Source organism: Rattus rattus, chromosome 2 (genome assembly GCF_011064425.1).
Source record: "Rattus rattus isolate New Zealand chromosome 2, Rrattus_CSIRO_v1, whole genome shotgun sequence".
In the NCBI taxonomy this organism is placed as follows: Eukaryota; Metazoa; Chordata; class Mammalia; order Rodentia; family Muridae; genus Rattus; species Rattus rattus.
In genome coordinates, this window is record NC_046155.1 from 216806085 (window position 1) to 216823191 (window position 17107).

At 43.4% G+C, this 17107-nt stretch overlaps 1 pseudogene; it reads right to left on the minus strand.

Moving 5' to 3' along the window:
- Window positions 1-833: 833 nt before the first annotated feature.
- On the minus strand, window positions 834-7586 carry LOC116893562 (annotated as a pseudogene).
- Between the last annotated feature and the right edge of the window lie 9521 nt (window positions 7587-17107).

Consider the following 17107-nt stretch of genomic DNA (forward strand, 5'->3'; position numbering starts at 1 on the left):
CCATCATGTGGGTACTGGGAATCAAACTCAGAACCTCTAGATGAGAAGCCAGTGCTCTTAACTGCTGCACCATCTCTCCAACTCCTGAATTCACTTTAGAGAGGAGCTCAATTGATGGAATAGAACACTGTTTACATATGAAGGCTCAGAGGACTCAGTTACTAACAACACAGGCCACTTTAAATTCAATTTTCTCTTGCAGCTAATGACTTAGTGATAGCAGATGAACAGAAGCTTTGGTTCTACACAAACCATGGAGTCAGTCTTGTGAAGTCTCCTGGAGGCAGAGAAAACCTAAAAGGAAACATTAAAATACAATTGTACAAATTTGCATTTAAAATCAAATTCAGACCGATGTGAAACTGGTTTGTTTATAAAAATCAAATCTTTGTAGAATATCCCTCTGTAATCGTGATCAGTCCTGGATTCACTGATATCGTTATTTCAAAATAATTCATCAGAAAGTTACTCAGTATGGTTCACAACTCATAAAATGCTCTTAATGGTTGAATCAGCAGAAATGCCTTCCTCAAAATTAAAAATTACCAAAAAATGCTTGCAGTCTTTATTTTCTAAGAGAAACTCATTATTTTTAATTATAGTGATTGAAAGTGAAGCTGCCAGAAGAATATATTTTGATGACTTAGTGTGTACCTATGCAGAAATTGGAGAAAAATGTGATGACCAATCAAGACATCACACAAAGTATTATTTAGTATACAAGAGTATGTCACTGAATGTGTTCCTTCATTGATTAGCTGTGGATTAGTATCCCCTCTTATTTTTTTCTTTTTTTCTCAAAGTGATTTTATTGCTTGTGTACACAACAACATTTATGCCCCTAGGGCAGAGACTGTGGACGACTCATGTTTCCAATTGGGTGGGAGCACCCGCTTAGTCTTATAGTAGCGAGCCAGCCAGTGAATTCTGCTCTCTATCGGGATCGGGCGGAATTTAGCATCCTTATCTTCTCTGTTCCTCTCAAGGTGCTTTCGGACAGCAACTGCTTTCTTAATCAAATGGTAGAGATCCTCAGGGAGATTGGGGCAAGGCCTTTGGACTTAAGGATTCTCAAGATTTTATTTCCAGTCACAAAAACGGACCTCTGTCACGCCATATGAGTCCCTCAGGATCTCGCCTATCTGGGAGGGAGTCAGGCCTTTCTTGGCCAACTTGTAAATTTGTTCCTTCACGTCCTGTGACATCAACCTCAGCCACGTGGGCATGCTATGGCGGTAGGGCAGCGCCGACTGGAACAGGTCCTTCCTGAGAGTGTGCATGTGACCCACGATGGCGGAGGTCTGGAAGCAAAGAGAGCTCTTATTGTTTGTTAACACAACCACTTTGAGTCCAGTGTGACTGATCTGGAGAAAGGTTCTTTAATGTGGTAACCAGGGTTAAATGAAACTGGGTGCGGGGCTTTGATCCAGTAGGACCGGTGTCCTTGTGAGGGGCAGAGGAAAACTAGAGAACTTTCTCTCAGGGAGCACTCAGGACAGCTGTGTGGGCCGATTGTGAGGTGGTGAATGTTGTCTACAAGCTGGGAAGAAGGGTTACAGAATGAGCAGCCCTGACACCATTTTAAACTTCTTCCCTCCAGAACGGTGAGAAAATACGAGTCTGTCGTTTAAGACACTCACCTTGTTGTGTTTTAAAGCGAACCATTAACAATGGTAGGATCACTTAGAGAGTTTTGGCAGAACAATATAAATGTTTACTCATTTTTAGTTAGGGTGTCTAAATTCACTGTGTGTGTGTGTGTGTGTGTGTGTGTGAGAGAGAGAGAGAGAGAGAGAGAGAGAGAGAGAGAGAGAGAGAGAGAGAGAGAGAGGGACCAGGGCTGTGCACATGGTTGTCATAAAAATATCGTAAGACTTGTGGCTGGTGTTATGGCTGTGCAAACACAAGCCTGTCAATCTAAGTTTGAGCTCCATGACCTACATAAAGATAGAAGGCTAGAAGAGGCGCCACGAAGCTGCTCTCTGACCTCCACATGCACACCATGGCATGCACAGGACAATAACAACAAATAATAAAACTGGACTAAGTCCAGGACTCTTGCCATACATTTTCACAGGCAAATTTGGAAGGTTTCTGTTAAAATGAAAGTTAAAAATTAGAATCACTGATTACTAAACATCCCATGAAAGCCCCCTTTAATGACCTAGAAGTGAGCGTCAGCTGCATCCTGGGTCAGAGCCATAGAAGAAAACCTCCCTGAACGGCTGAAATAGTTTGCATAAAATCAATGCCTGGAATCCTTAAGCTCTGCTGTGTGCAGAAGAGGGACTCGCAGAGTTCACACTCTTGCTTTAAGTGTCATCCAAAGAAGTGTGCTGATTTGGTTTGCTACCTTACAGTGGAAACCAACAGGTTCTTAAGTAGCAGAGCGATTCTAAACTACTGAGAGTGGTTACTGGTATCTTTCAAAGAGAAAAAGTTACAGTAGTGTGGAGACAGGCAATGACACATGTATCCATTCTCCACTCTCGAATACTTGTTAACAACTCTGAGTTAAGGGTTTGTCCCTAGCCAAAGTCAGTGCTCACTTCCAGATGCAGCAGTCAGCTGGGCTGGTGCCAGAACAATAAGCTAAAATACATTACAGGGCTCCCAGCGAGAGTATTAAAATTCTGGATCAAGATGGTGGTCATAAAATCGGAGAGTGGGTCTTCAAGTTTGTTTTCCTGTTTTGGTGATTAAACGCTGTGACTAAGGCAGCTTACAGAAGAAAGAGCTTTGGGCTTAAGAGTCCAGGGTGGTGGGAACAGTATGGCAGTGGGCAGCAGATAAGAGAGCTAGAACAGCCAGGAGCTCACATCTTAACCCAAAACACCAAGCTGTAGTGGTAGTCGGCTATACCGCTTTGGCTTCTGGCTGGTCGTAAGCACACATCCACCTAGAAGCTATCTGAATTCCCGACTGGAATTCACACACACACACACACACACACACACACACACACACACACACACACACACACACACACACCAGTTAATTTTAAAATGGTTTGGCTAGCTCAAAGGCTAGGCAATTCTAATCCTCCCCATGGCTAGTACACTGGCTTAACGCCTAATTCTATATTTTATCTTTCTTGCCCTGGATCCTTCTAGGCAGCTCAAAACGCCTCACCTATAGTTCGGATGATTTTTTCATCCACAGCTCTAAATCTGATCCGTCTCCCTCCATGACGGTTCTCTGTCTCCCTTTTTCAGTTCATAGCCTGTATGCAAATCTAAAGGTCCCACCCGTCTCCCTCTGGTCAGCCATTGGGGGCGTGCTTCCTTTAGCCTACATGGGGGACACTGCAAACAGGAACTTTGAGATCACCAACTGCTACACAAAGCAACGAGGAGTTTTCTAACTCTCAAACCCTGCCTCCAGTGATATATTCCCTCCAGCGAGGCTACTCTTTCTAAACCTCCTCTAACACTATCCCCAGTTGGAGATCAAGTCTTCAAATACACAAGCCCATGGGGAAACACCGCTACTCAAGACTTCGAAGTGGGTAAGACTTGAAAGATCAAAGAAGTGAACAGAATTTCTGGTGAAGTTGAGAGATGAGATGTGAGGAAGGAGAAAGGCTAGGATAGAGCTCAGAGTTTGGCAGGTGTGAAAGTGTTTGGGCTACTGACTCTCTGGAGATCATCGTGGCCATCCGGCTGACATTTGAAATAGAGACTCGGAAATCACCAAGTGAAGGTCAGAGGAGTCCAAACCCATTTAGCAGTGACTTTCCTGCCAGGGAAAGAAACATCTCATTTTAAGTGGCTGGTGCACAGAGAGCCTCCTCGTAAGTTCCTCGAGGGCAGGACATACATCATTTATCCTACATCCTCAAGTGCCCAAATGTCCTAGACACATGATAATAATAATAATAATAATAATAATAATGATGATGATGATGATGATGATGATGATAATGTATTTATTTGATTCCTAAAAAACAAAGTCAGCTTGACCTTACATTATCTCCCAGTAGCAAGTTAAAAAAAAGAAAAGATAAATATGCAGATGTCCTTGTCCCTTAGCCAATAGCAGCATCCTTGGACCTTACAGGATCTCACAAGCTAAACTGACTTCCAAGTTGCTACCCAGCTAAGGTCCGTCAACTGATCATGTTTTTATCTTTCAACTTGTTTCTCTGCAGGGAGTCAAAGGTTGTTTTTGTCTGAAGGACAGAGTTTGTGTTTGCACCCTTTCTGTCCTTTCCGGCTTCTGCTGGTTTTGTTTTTTTCCAGCTGCCTGGCTCAGCCAGAGCAAGGAGCCCTGAGGGAGATCTTCAGATCTCAATCTCCTTGTGCTACTGGCGCACTGTGCTTACAGATCCAGGCAAGGGTTGTCACTCCCTCAAGAAAGGAAGTTTCCCTCTTCCAAATCGTGGAGCAAATTGCCCCTCCCCGCCCCGAAACTTTCCCAGTCCCTAGTACGTTCCTGGGGAGCAGGGAGAGGTCATCTTTACTTGAAAAAGAATCAAGATGTATTCAAAGGAAAAGATCTGCGTTAGGTCAGGTTTGGATATAAGAAAAGAACACTCCAGATGGGTTACAGAGCTTCTTAAAAAAGTATGCTTTCATGATTTTAATTACTGACCTCTACTGTGGCAATTGCATTAAACCCCGCCCCCCAACACCTCCCAATACTGTGGCAATTGCATTAAACCCCGCCCCCCAACACCTCCCAATTTGGGTGTTTTGTTTTCAAGTCTGAGAAATAGAAACATTTTATCCTTTATCAAGTTCTGAGACATGAGTGATGTGGCAAAAGGAAAACAAAGGGGCAGCTTTAAAATATCAGTTGGCTGGAAAGCAGGAACACCAACAAGAATCTCACAGGAAAGTAAGATCCAAAAGCGCTCCCAAACATGATCGTTCTTGCACGAGAAATGCGAGAAATGCGCTGTAACATATCAGATCACCAAATCTGTGAGGCTACATATCAGATTTTGCACTCCCCAGTCTCTGGTTGGCAGCATCCCGTGCAAGCTGTGAAACTACAACAAAAACACGGCAGTGGCCTTTTTGTGTCTGTAGACCATTGCTCTATCTGTTCTCTTTTGAACCTTTCAGAAATAGTAGTGATTTCTTAGAAACCCGAGGTGAGCTATTTTCACCTTAGCTACATCTTGCAGGGAGCTCGTTCTGAAAGCATTCGGCAGACAGGAGACTCCTAAGGCTGTGTGGGGCAGACAGAAGGTGTTGCAGGACCTAGGACACTTGGGTAGCTCTGGTTCTTCTCATACTAAGGTCCCCATTGAAGAATCACGTTGGTGAGATAAGAATTTCCTCAAGACCAAAACTGACTCATGAAGATAAGCCGAAACGACAGTGGGAGATGGGTACGAGGTGGGTGGATGGGGCAGTGGCTAGACTCTATTCCATTTCTGAACCGGGGACGGGGCACGGACGTTGCCATCTCCATATTAGGAAAGGCTCCAGGTGATAAGGACTCGGCAGAGTTTTCTGAGAAGGCTGTGCGATCAGATGGAGTCATTTTTGGATATAAACGCCCGTGGCTTCCCCTGCGCACTTCAGGGAAGACTTAATTGCTGCGTTCTGCCTTCCTGCACTCCTCTCCCCGCATTTAACCACCCACCTTCCAGTAGCACATCTGCAGAGACGTGGCAGGCAGCCACGATTCTGTCCCACATTCAGCGCCATCCAAATGCCAGCTTTGCCGGGATTCTGTGTGAGATCAGAGGTTACCCGAGCTCTTAGAGGAAAGTTCTGTCTATGACTGGCTGCAACAATTTCCTAGGAGTAAATTAAAACTCGGGACCTTCTGTGCTAAAGAGAGAGGCTGAGTCTGTGCCTTTTACAGTAAATGAAAAGGTAGTGTGTGTGCTGTCCTCAAATTTTACGTATTTTTGGTGCTGGGGATTGAATCCAGGATACTGTACTTGCCTTTTCGTGGGGCTGCAAACAGCCTCCGCCCCCCCGCCCGTTTCTGAAGTATAATCCCAAAACCCAGTCTTCCGTATTCAACCTGGAGATGCAAATCCGAAACAGGAATGGTCATATTTACTCCTTCACTGGGCATGCAAGGCCATTTTAAGATCCGTGCAAACTTTGAATCCTTGGTAATTTTGTTTTCTTTCACGTGTAAGGTGTGGCCTCAAACAATATTTAATGGGTTAAGACATTTGCTTATACAATTGTACACGTGCGTACTGGGTTGTAAGTAAGCCCAGCCCAGTTTTCCTAAGAGAAATTTTGTTCCACATTTCGCTTTAAAATAGAAGGAAATTCACACTACTATCCAGTTCACTCGGGCTTATTGATACATTTATTTACAACAGTGACCGTGATGTTAGTCACGCTGTCTGTCACTGAACTACATCCCAGACCTCCCAGGGCTTCTAGGTCAGGGGTTCTCAAAAAGTGGGTCGCGACCCCCGGATTCACATGACCCTTTCTCAGGGGTGGACTATCAGAAAACAGATTCTTACGTCATGGCTCATCACAGTAGCACAACTACAGTTATGAGGTACCAATGGTAATAATTTTATGGTGGGGGGTCACCATAACATGGAGAACTGTATTGAAAGGTCACAGCATTAGGAAGGTTGAGAACTGTTTTTAGACAGTTGCGGCTGAAGCATTCCTGGGTTGACACCACTTTTTCTGTGGCTGAGCTGGAGAAGTGCCATTGCTCTTACTGTTCCTGAGGGTGTCACCAATCGCAGATTAAATGTGTTCATGATAGAATTTCCCTGATTCCATTTCAAATGACTCCAAATTTCAGTGGGTAAGAATGCTTGCTTCACATGCGTTAAGACTTGAGTTCAAAATCGCTAGGGCACCTGTGAAAATCCAGGTGTCACCTTGTGTGTCTCTAACACTGGCACTATGGGGAGGAGGAGAGAGACAAGATGGCCACTGGGCTTCTTGGCTGCCAGCTCCAAATCGAAGTGAGAGCCGCTTTCTCTCAAGAGAATAAGGTATAGTGAGAGGACTGTATGCCAACATCCTCCTCTGGCCTTCATGAATATTCCTGCATGTAGCTGCACACATGCAAAACACAAACGCCAAATAAAAATTTTCATGTATCACAAGTGATGCATACCCATGGTTTAAAACGGAAACAGAAAAAAATGCACTTATATGTGTATATTTAGAAATATATATTTAAAAATATACATATTTATAAAATATGATATGTCCCATTGCTTTGAAACATTTTTTCTACTTAATATATTGTGATGATTTCCCTTAACTCAAATGGTGGCCTAGTTCTGCCTGGCAGATTTGCAATGGAATTGATTTAATTGTTCTTTTTATGCAAATTCTTTTCAGATCTTTGCTACAGTGGATACAGGGATAGGCATCTTAGGGTTTCGTTCTGGAGCAATTGCTCAGTCCTTTTCCTAACCTAAGCTGCTAGGCAGTTTCCTTTTTACCACAGCTCTGCTCGTGGCCTCAACCTGTCTGCTTCAATGAGAACAGAGTTTGTTGATTCGGAAGATGGTGTCGCTTTAGTGGATTCTCCGTCCCCCGGAATAGACTCTTCATTTCAGTTGCTGTGATTTCTGGGCTAGAGGCTGCCTGAAGTTGGCCAGGCAACTTGATAATCTCGATTCCCGCCATCTCTCAGGGTTCCTGCCCATCCCTGTCTTCTCTTTATACAGTTTAACTTCCCTGCACATCAACCAAGCTTCACTTCACTTGTGTAACATTTCAGAATACTTTCTTATATTTATTGTAGATGTATATGTGTGTGTGCATGCATATACTTGGGTGAGAAGTGTGTGTGTGTGTGTGTGTGTGTGTGTGTGTGTGTGTGTGTGTGTGTGCATGCCTGGCACAGTGCACATGTGAAGGTCAGAGCACAACACACAGAGGTCAGTTCTCTCCTTCCACCCAGGGTGCCAGGGATGGTACTCAGGGGGTCTCTTTGAGCTGTCCATCTGGCCCAAGTTATCTTTTCATCCACCCCTACAGTCAAATTTAAGTTAAGTGGCCCTTTATTGACCTCATCACATTGTGTCAGTCTCTGTGAAGGACTCCAGTGTCTTCTCACAGGTATGAGAGGATAGCCCTGCTCTCACAGACCCTCTGTGTGTCCCCTGCTCCATAGCCCAGTTGGCTTCTCCTGCTTCACAACGACTAGTTCCCTCTCTCACACCCTCCCAAGCACACACAGACAAGCCAGGAGCTGAGCGTGTCTCCTGAATCTTCCTTGCCTGTGGACCCTTGCTTGAATTGTACTTCGGTACTGTAATTCAAAACCATTGCCCAATCCAGGTAAGTTCGATTTTCCTTCTGTGATTTTCTTTTACACATAAAGTCATATTATGGGGAAAAAACATTCAGAGGTCTTTGTTTAAACTCTTTTTAACTTTCTTGGCAGTTAGTCCTGGAGACACATCACTACCTGAAGAGTATACACCGTCCTTTTCTATTGAATGACTTGTGTCACTATCAGACTCCAATTGCCTGCATTTGTGTGGCCTCGTTACCTGACACTAACTCGTACAATTTGAAGATTCGTTGATTCATACATTCTATCTGCACATATATAACTGAAGAGCTATGAGGTGGTAACTATTACTTTAGGTACTGGGAACATGAATGAAAAAGAAAAAACATAAACCCTTACCATTTTCTTTCTTTTTTTAAAAAAAGATCTTTATTTATATATGTGAGCACACTGTAGCTGTCTTCAGACACCAGAAGACATCAGATCCCATTACAGATGGTTGTGAGCCACCGTGTGGTTGCTGGGAATTGAACTCAAGACCTCTGGAAGAGCAGCCAGTGCTCTTAACCATCTCTCCAGCCCCTTACCATTTTCATATCAGAAAAAGAATTGTCACAAAAGCCACGTACAGAAAAGGACAAGAGTCCTTGTCTTGATAAAATTGACGCTGTGGAAGTCAAGTGATGTGTTACATGTGGAAATACTTTTAGTTACAACCTTGACTTATAACTGTTGCCCTCCTAGGCATTACACCTGCTTTCAGTGCAGCTGCTTGTCCATCACAAGCTCAGGCCAGCTGTTGCACACTGTATAAGAAACAGATGCTGTGGACACACACAGTAGGAGGTACAGGTGCTGGGAACACACAGTAGTAGGAGGACACAATCCTATCACCTTTGACTCACTTTCACTTTTTTTAACCTGTAGAGAAAGCACAGCAGTTTGATCATTCAGATTTCAGACAATGAGTACAGGAGGAAATGGGGTCCCAGTCAAGCTATATTTAACAATGTAGCCATACTCCAGTAAAGAAATCTCCCTTCTAGTGTTAGCTACAATGTCACTGTGTCAAATATCTGAAAGAACCTAAAGAAGGAATGGTTTATTTGGGCTCACAGTTTCAGAGGTGTTAGTTTATGATCAGCGGGCTGTATTGCTAGGGGTCCGACAAGAGACAGAAACACCATGAGGAAAAGCTACTCTCCTCATGCCAAGTAGGAAGCAGGGACAGAAAGACAAAGAGGTCAGGGCCAGATACACTCTTGAAAGGCATGATCCCAGTGACCTCCTTCTTCAGGCCAGACTCCACATCCTCAGCAGCCCCTCGGTATGAGCTCAGTGCATTAACTCACTGATGAAGCCACCTTCTTGATCCAGTTGCCTCTCAGGTTTGCCACTGTAGCACTGGTTGTGTTGGTCAGTGGGACTGGCTGCTTGAGTGCCTGGGATTTTTTCTTGTTAACTTGTCAATACCTGTGGGCAGCAAAAAAGCCCCTGAACACCAAGTCTGTGTGAATCACCACCCTCATTTCTTGCAGGGCTCAGTTGTTCCTTTCTTGAGTAACGATGGTTCTTGGGAGAGCCCTGATGCTCAACTCATGTTTCCAGAACAGAAACTCAACTAACCAAATGGTCCACAGCTCTTTCTTGTGTAGAACTTTAGACTTGGTCAGAAGCTTTGCAAGTGCAATATGACCATAGACACACTTCCTTCTGATTTACGAGAGAAAACAACAGCCTTCTCATTCCAACTGCTCTGACCAAAATGGAGCCAGTAGCTAGTAATGGATCCTACACACATGCCATTAAAGTATACTGGGGCTTTGGGGTTCCATTCTTGCTTTACTCAAGTAAATATACATATATTAGGACACATGTGACACGTTAACTTTGAAGAAATAATAAAAGGAGCACTGTTTATACTTCCATAAGGAGAATATCACAATTCTAATGACCCCCCCTTCTGCTTTGTCCTCTGATTCCAAAGGAGAAATTGTGTTTCTGCACATGGCATTACTCAATTGTCCACCTTTCTTTGTAGTTTTGCTGCTATATTCTTTTAAAAACAAACCAGTGAGTTAGAGAATCAACCTCATATCTCTCTTCGTGGGGTCGGGATAGAAATCTCTGTGTTTCCCCTCTCACATCAAATATCCTGAAATGTCTACATATCAAATCAGCCTAAGTAGATTTAAATACATCCATCAATCTCTATCTAAAGCCTGGGGAAAATATATGGGGAAGAAGCATAGTATGTGATCTATCACAATTATATAAGGTCTTTCAGAGCAGCATACCATGGAAATCAGCTTCAGGGATGCAAATGGGCGGTCATGGTTCTCCCCATTAGTTCTTCTGTCTCAGGGGTCTGTGCATGAACATGAGCCAGATGTCTAGCCCTGGTGTGTGAGTGTGTGTGTGGGTGTGTGTGTGTGAGAGAGAGAGAGAGTGTGTGTGAGTGTGTGAGTGTGTGTGAGAGTGTGTGTGTGAGTGTGTGAGTGTGTGTGTGTGAGTGTGAGAGTGTGTGTGAGTGTGTGTGTGTGAGAGTATGTGAGTGTGTGTGTGTGCACATGTGCGCCCGTGTGTGCACACTCACACGGGTGCACGTGCACACACACATATACATCTGAGTACTGTCTTATCAGAGACGACAGATTCAGAAACAAAGAGATACCTCTTGAGCAGTATAGTGCGGATCATGACTCCCATGATTCCTTGGGCAGTAAAAGGCAGATTATCTCCTTCTGACAGAGGGAGTCTCACCTACTGACACAGATACTAACATGACGCTGTCATAGGGCGCAAGGATGCAGCTGACATTAAGTGGGTAGTCATTCAGGAAGAACCTTCATCTGGGTTCTACTGGAATAAAAATCAGAATGAAAACCAACTGGAAAAAACTTCAACATTCAAATGAGAATGTAGTATCAAAATTTTGTTTGCTGCCCCAGGCAGGGAGGCACTGGGAATGGCTGTCCAGACATGGCTGCCTTCAGTCACCTGCCCATCATGAGGGTCAGCAGGCCTCAAGAAGAGTGTAGCAGGACCAAAGCTGGCACCTGTTCAGTACTTATACGTGAAAATGCTGCCAATAGTCATCCAGTCACTGGAGAGAGATAGTGACTACCAAGACACTGTTTTTAGAGACATAGTGAAAGCACACATCCTGTATGTTCCAGAACAGCCAGCCCCCAGTGTTTGAGAATGGATCTATGTCTGAGAGCAGGCAGATTCAGGATTGACATTGCAATGGCTTAGGGACTTACTGACAGAAGCAAGAATGGTGGATTAGGTGTTCAGATGAGAAGTAAGGGACTTATAAAGTAGTTGGGACAAGGTGACTTCGTCCAAGCTGGACTGTACCTGGTTTGTCTTAAGATAGTATGGAAAACATGAGGCACATTCCAGGTATAGACAGGGGTAATCTCTGTTATGCGCAGAGTAGTCATTAAGTTCCACTCGTTATGGTTTGAATATGAAATGTTCCTGGAAGGCTCATGCACGTGAACAGTTAACTCCTGGATGCGGTGCTGTTTTGGGAAGTTGTGAAACTTTCGAACACGAGCCCTGGAGAGCAGACAAGAGGTTGTAGGAGTGTGGCTAACAGACTACGACTTGTCTGTCTGGGCTTCCTCACCCAGGGAGCGGTAACAGGCCACACCGCAAGCTTTCATCACCCTGGTTAGAGCCCCACTGCCAGCTCTCCTCTGCCGTGGGCCTGGGAGCTACGATAAATTCTTATTTTGCTAAGTCACTTCTGTCAAGTGTTTTCCTTCCAGAGGGGGAGGGGAATGTTAAATACATCATTGGTTTGTTTCTTTATATTGGGAAATTGTGTGGTAAATGCAACCAGGGATACTGCAGGCAGTGATGACAGTTACAGCTCAGACTGCTGCAGACAGGTCAAACTGCATCCTTATAGATTCTATAAAGGGCCACTCCCCTTTGGGAAACCGGTCTCATACAACCAAAGCTGGCTTCAAATTCATGTAGCTAAGGCTAGCCTTGAACCCCTGACCCTCCCATCTCCACCTGTCAAGTGCTGGAATTACAGGTGTAAGCCCCATGTTTGGCTTATGAAGGATCTTGATATCTCCAGTTTTTGGTCACCATTCTTTGTCCTTATAAAACTGAAGTATTATGCTCAGAGAAAGTAATTCTCACTACACTGTTCTCATCCTGCTATTAATAAGACTGGTACACCAAATTGTAATCATTAGTTAAAAATAAAATGCTTCATTGTACCATTTGGGTAAAAGGGGAAAGTTGCAGGATAACTTAACATGATCTCCATCTGGGGGTGTATACCTAGAAGTGTCTGGAACGTCTCAGTCAGGACTCATCAGGTTTGGGCTTGTTATCACAAACAGTTGTGTGTTACAGGGGCTTCTTTGAGCAGAATAAGATATTTAGTGATATTCCCCAATTCTATCTCCACTAGACATCATTATATGTCTTATGCCTCTTAGGCATAACAATAAAAAAATGTCCCCCAGCCAGGAGTGGTGGCACATGCCTATAGGGCCAGCCTCTGAGGGAGCCGATGGCGGGAGGAGAACTGCTTGACCCACATGCCTAACAGCAGCTTACCTTTCTCAACCTATTTCCAGGTAAACCTGGGCCGTATAGTGAGACCTCAAGCTTTAAAAGCAAACACGACATCTCTAGACATTGTCAGTGTCCCCTGGGGGACAAAATGGTCCCCAACTGAGAATAATTTCTCTTCTCTAATACACGTGTGGTGGTTAAATCTGTGTTGGATTTAATTACAAACCATTAAACCTATTTCCATTTCTAGCATGTCTATGATCAATATGTGTGCGTTTTGTATAATAAAAATAAAAATTATTGAACACCCGTAGCCATTCTGTTATTATAAATTGTGGAAACTTTAAAAAAAGAGGCTTTTAGAAACAACTGTAGATAGAAGTTACGATTGATGTAACAAACCAAAGAGGGAAAAAGAGAGAAAAACAATCCTAGGATAATTTAGCTTGAATTCATCTGGAAGATATGGGGGTGGTAATGTGTGGGCCAGAGAGAATGATTTATGACCCAGTGCACCCAGCCATGATGATCGGCTCTGTTTAATGGACCCATTATGTTTATCACACTGGGCTTGTGCTCTGGGCTGTACAAAGAGTTTTTCCTTGCTTTCCTGATTTCCACAGAACAGAGCACAACCCAGGACATCAGGTCTTTGTCCTGTCGCTGGCTGGGAGACAAGCTCTCCTTACTCATTTTCATCCATGGGCAAGATATGACACTTGACTTTACTCACTTCCCAGGGGTGGAGTTTTTTTCTTTTGTCAAAATTGTTTATTTCTTATGTGCGTGGGTATTTTGCGTGGCTCTATGTCTGTGTAGCACATGTTTGCCTGGTGCCCGTGGTAGACAGACAAGGGTATCGGATCCCCTGAAACTGGAGTTACAGATGTTGTGAGTCTCCGTGTGGGTGCTAGGAATCGAACCTGCATCCTCTGGAAGAACAGCTAGTGCTCTTAACGCTTGAACCATCTCTTCAGCCACAGTGGTGGCATTTTGATATATCAGCTGTTTAGGGATTATGGGCTGTGAGTATAGATTCAATGATGAATGCTTTCATGAGTAAAAGAAATCTAATGTAGAAGCAGTACGTAAAACCATGGGCTTGAGTGGTGACTAATGATAAGATTAATAGCATTGATCGAGAACCATGACACTTCACAGCTACTCTTGGCCCTCAGACATAGACTCTCATGAGGATTGTCAAGAAGATGGTAGGGCCTGGCCACAGAAGAAAGGACACAGGGCAGTTGCCTCCCATATCAGAGAAGTAGTGACTTTCCTCTACAAGACTTGTTTGATTTCCACACAAGACTTGTTTGACTGTCTGAATATGATTTAACTAATTAATCAATCACAGGTTGAACATATAACTCAAAAATAAATTTAATATACTGTAGTGCTTTCACATATGCATAATAACATTCTTGGCACAGGTTACTCACAGAGTAATGTTGATCTTTGGCTCACAATTCTGGGGGTTTGAGTTAAAAAAAATTATTCAGTCTCTTGGATTTGGGCCTCTTTAAGGGTGGCATACTAGGTCAAGAGTGCACAAGGGAACCCGTGGAACTAAGTCTTGCAAATCCCTTTAGGGCATAGCCCCAATGACCTAAGTCCCTCCTACTAAGTACCGCGCCCTTGAGTCCCATTAATAGCACAACCCTGGAAACCATTCTTGTAGCATATGAACCTGAGGAGACACTTACTCAAAGTTTAGCATCACTAACATAGCTAACACAGCAACTTAGTCCACCATAAAGATGTTTCTTTCCCCTTTATGACTGTGGGGCTGACTGTGAACTGTGACCCCCGCTGCCCCTTCCCAGCACTAACAGGAACAGTGACATCCCATACCACTAGACAAGAGAGCAACCAACTGTCAAAGTTGGAGGTGTACAGTCTCTATAGACTGTATATATTGTTCACCCCACAGGCAAGTTGAAAAACCTAAACTGAATTCTCTTTAAGTCAGGAACTCTTGCTTCTCTGTCTCTCTGTCTCTGTTCTCCTGTGTGTGTGTGTGTGTGTGTGTGTGTGTGTGTGTGTGTGTGTGTGTGTGAGCATGTTGCAAGATACCGAAATGCTTAGAGTGACAAGGGACAGAAAGACAACCCAGAATTAGAATCCTCTTCACAAAGGCAGAAAATGTGGTTCAACACGGAAAGATTTCAGCAAAGGCATGGAGGAGGAAGCAAATTGCTATTGTACTTTCGTGTGAGAAAAACGGATTTAGGCAAAGCAGATACCTGCATTAATCTCATGTCAAGATGGCTTCTATCCCCAATGCTAAGCACACGGAGAATAGAGACGATACCACACAGCCATCATTCCGTGCCCCGCCTGCTCTAAGTGGTCCCTGTTGCCTAGATCTTTTTACCCTTATAACAATGATAAGAAAGTTTTATTTGTATTTCACAGATAAGGATATTGAAGGACATACTGGGCACCTCATAAATAAATATTTTGTGAATGAAATCAATAAGCCAAACTATCAGTTATTTTCCTTTTTGCTCTTTAAAAACAACCTATATTCTGAATTTCATTTCCAGTTTGTATCATAAATCTGCTCATCCAAGCCACCAGGATCATTTCCACAAAGACCAAGAGGAACAGAACACTCTGATTAATAAAATTATGCTCTAAATTAAACCATTAAATCAGAAACTGTTTGGATTTGTGGATAATTTCAAAAGACCATGACCCCAGAATCCATCTCTCTTACCAGAGCTGTCTGCTTCTGCCAAAAACATGACTAAGGAAACAGGATGGTATCTGTCTTCCTGAAAGAGTCTCTGTGGACTGAGTTCATAATTACACAAATGCATAAAACGCTGGTGTTTCTGTAGGTCTAAAACATCGAAACATCTATCCTTTTACAGAGTTCAACTTTATAGTCTGTCGCACTTTAATGCGTGATATAGAATTTAATTAAATGCTGAAGAAGGTGGGAGTAGTTACCGGAATTATGAGGAAGTCGTTGTTTTATGATGTACTTCAGTTCGCACAGTAAATGGTGTCAAACTTTAATAAACCCTCCCTTACATATTCATTTCACTTGCTTCTTTTCTATGCCCCGTGTTTACTTACTACGGACTTAACTATTATGTGGAGAGGCAATATTCATCCGCACATTTTCCTAAGAGACTTTGCACTATTGCCTGTCCCTGCAGACTATGTATTAATTTAGCACTTCAGCTGTGGGACTTTCCTTAGTTGACAGCTACTTAACATATTTCTAGCAATATACCTCCCCCAATAAACATGGTATTCTATTATAAAACATGACAAGTTCTTTAGACAACAAAGGCCCCTACTAAATTATCCACAGGGCATATTCTTGACTACAAAAGAAGAGACGCCAAAGTTCATGCTCAAAAAGTGATAAACACTGCCCCTTACAAAAGACAAAGGTATGAACATGAACCTTGAAGAACTGTTCCCTATCGATTAACTCTGAACACTGACTATCATGTCTGAACAATGACTTGCCCTTTACATGTAAACGACTCTCCATCCATTCAGTGGCACTGGCATATTTTTAAGTCACCTAATATCCTCACGATCACGCGAAGTGGAAAGCTCTGGTTTGTTTAGAAAGTCAGTTATATCAAATGTTTTGCTGGGGCACACAGGTGAAAGAATGTTTTCCTGAAGCAGACATAGGCTGAAGGATGTTTTGCTATAGCAGAGGCATGAAAGGACACGTGATGAAGACGTATAAATATGACCCCACAGACAGTCAGAGAGGAACATTGGTTTGGTCTGCTCTGCCTCGCTACTCTTCGATAACAGCAGGCTTATTATATTGATTCGCCTTACATAGCATCGTTGAGCTCCACGTGCGGTGACACCGCCATTGAGAAAAACCCAAGAACTGCTTGTGAGGTTCTTGTGGCAGCTTGCCCCTTCAGGGGCCTTGGACCAGTTGGCAAGCCTTGTCATTTCTTCAGGGTTGAAGTGCAGCTGCTGGTTTGTGCCTAGTGTCTGCTTGCCGAGAGGACTGGACAGTAGCCGCCGGTTAGTATTTGGTGTCTGCCTGCCTGGAGGACTGGGCTACAGCTTCTGTGTTATATTCAGTGTTTGCTATGGGGCTTAACTGTTGAGACAAAGAAGATCAAGGTCTCCCCCAAAGAACTATTGCTGAACAGGTCCGCCTTCCTCATATCCTGATAACTTTTCTCTTCTACTACCTCTGCTGGATGGTGGGCTAGAGGAGCGATTGAACTCTTATTAAAAGTAGGTTGCAAAAATTTTACGCCAACAGTCAACACATTCTAGAGAAAGGGTTTATAAAATAAATGGCTTTTATGAAATAGTTTGATAGTGTCACACACATACAGTAAAAAAAAAACAACAGAAA